Consider the following 2,980-nt stretch of genomic DNA (forward strand, 5'->3'; position numbering starts at 1 on the left):
GTGGAAAAACATGTCCAAAAACCATTTATTATTCGTTGTATTTTATTTAACTTGTATAAACTTGGTTGCTATATTTTGCATATTGTGAGTATTCACGCACTCCCCTATTTTCATTTTTTATGTTTTGGGGTGGAAAAGCATGTCCCGAAAAACTATTATTTGAATGTTGTAATTAAATTGATTTGTATCAAACATGATTGCTATTTTATTGCTATATCTCTCTATGTATGTCTATGCAACACGGAACATGAGAACTTATCGTATTAAGGCCCTTCCCTTATCTCTAACCATTAACTCTTTGAGCCAATGGTCATTATGGATAGCGCTATTAGGAATTGACAACTCCTCACTCGCCCTATTGCTGGAGTGCATGATACCATATTCATCTATGGAACGATAACCATAGATCTTGATAGGGCTTCAGTCATAGGTTTCGTTGAGACTCATTGTTTGCTCATACACATACAAACTCGTTACTTATTATAGCAATAAACTTGTTTATTAATTATAGCAATGAACTTTGTTTCTCATTACAACAACGAACTGTTATTACTGAAAACTTATATACATGTTTTAGCAATGAAATTGTTTGCTCCTTGTAGCAACGAAATTGATTGCTCATTTTAGCAATGAAACTTGTTTACTCATTTGAGTAACAAACTTTATCTTCCATGAGAATATGAATGTTGCATCTTATTTGGGCAACATACCTTATGTCTCATGATGACAAAGAACTTTGTTTTTACAAACTTATTTACTCATTTTAACAATATACTTTTATTATTGGAAACTTTTATCAAAACTTTGATTTCAATTCATGGAACCAGTATTATTTTGTTTATCTGTGAGTACTCACCAACTATTTTTATAGTTGACGCTCGTTTTACATGCTTTTTCAGGAATCATCGAGTAAGTGGCACTTAGGGACACTTCACTTTTAGGAGCATTCGCATGTGTTGTATTTCAATTTACATTGTAATTTCTTTTAAAAGTTGTTCAAACCCATTGTGAATTTGTAATGATTTTTAATACTATGGTTGGTGTTGTCTTTTAACTTTTGCGATGAAACCCTTTGTACTGCCACGCCCTGTGTTTCCGCTTTAGCGGGGTGTGACAGAAAATGGTATCAGAGCCGAAGGTTATAGAGAATACCGGTTTTCCTTTGGAAAACCACAACTATAGCCAAAAATTTTCTAAACGTTTTTAAAATATAGAACATACTACTGGTATAACTAATTCGAGTACGCATTATTGGACTTTAATTAAGTATAGTCTGGCGAACTATGCTTAATTAAGGAAACTTAATGTGAGGCTTGAAACGGTTATAGTAGAATTATGTTCAAAACGATTTTCAACTTAAACTTTTGAAAAACAAAATTTTTCGGTGTGCGTACGGGCATTGCATATTATAGGCATTCATCTAGATACACATAGAAACTAAGTGCACTTTTATAAAAATGCCTTTATTTAGAAATATTCATGTCCCTTATCAAGTGCTAGGTTAACCACTTAGGTTATATCACTAGCCACTCTAGGAGCAATGCACATAGTACTACGAATGGGTATTCCTCAGTAGCTATTGACTTTAGATATAAGGTTAGTAGCTAGATATACACTAGTAATAATCATAAGTCGAAACCTATACCAATTATTCCTCAATACCTCTTCATCGTCTTCGTACTAGAGTTACAACTAGGAAAAAGCGTTTCGATACCGACACGAATGATAATTGGAGCATCGCGTAAGGAGGTAGATGATTCGCCACTAAGTAATCACTTGGATACCATTGGCGGGCATTCCGGATTTGACTCACAAGGAGACACAGAGGTTTAACCTATATGTGAGATCTTATTTCTACGCTACGATTTAGCTCTAGGTTGTTTCCACCTCGAGGTTAAACTTAACATAGGATATCCCTTTGACCTCTATAAAAGGTCGTCGACTGCATTGACACCATAAAATGTTTTTCAAACAATTTTTCTTGTCCTTTATCTTGGGGAAAAAGACATCGGTACTCCCCTTATACTCGCCTTAGTATTTAGGTACGATCAACTACACTAACATACTTTCTCCTTACTTCTTAATCTTCCATCGAAAAATTATTTCGCTTCATCGGTTTTATTTACCATCGATAAAATATTTTATAACCACTTCAGTCAACTTAGTAGACATTTCCTAACAATGTAAGCCATATTCTCGCTAAAAAAAATATTTTGACAACTTGCTTTAATTTAACACTTTTCTTCAAAACTCAATTTAACCAATATTGGTTTTAACATTGCTATTTCAATTTCATTTCAATCCATTTCAATGGATAGATGTGCTTTTAAGGGCATATACACCATTTTAAACCTTGCTTACCATTTTGGCACGTTTTCGAAAAACTTAGAAACATTTTCTTTTATAAAAGTGTTTAAACTTTATGCTATAAAACTTAAACATATGACGTTAAAGTTCATATTATGTGTAAAAGCTTCATCGGATCTTCAAACCACTTTTGTTTTAAGACTTTTGACTACCTTCTCATTTAGGCATTGTACTTTACTTAAATGTGTTTTCTTGAAACCCAACACGGTATTTTTACAACTTTCTAATTTAAACATGTTTATAAGAAATCTCTAATTCCTACATTTCCAACATACCTCATTTTTTTTATTTTATTTCAAATTAGTTTTATAATTTGTAAAGTTTCTAAAATTTAAAGAATTGAAACTTAGTGTTCACTTTTAAATTTCCAGTGAGGCACTTTCAAATAAAAAAAGTAATTATTCTTTTAAATATGTTAAGTATTTACCTTATCCGTTTTAACCATTGTTGGACCCCAGTAAAAAAAAGTCAAAATTGTCAAATTTTCAATTGCCATTTGTAGGGCTTCTTCTTTTTCACAAATGGAGTTTAACTTAATATGTAACTTATGAATTTTTAGCAATCCTTAGCAAACACTTTAGAACTCCCACATGTCTATTTAATCATCAATATA

The sequence above is a fragment of the Lactuca virosa genome, chromosome 7 (genome assembly GCF_052849685.1).
Source record: "Lactuca virosa cultivar CGN04683 chromosome 7, Lactuca_virosa_CGN04683_v6, whole genome shotgun sequence".
NCBI lineage: Eukaryota > Viridiplantae > Streptophyta > Magnoliopsida > Asterales > Asteraceae > Lactuca > Lactuca virosa.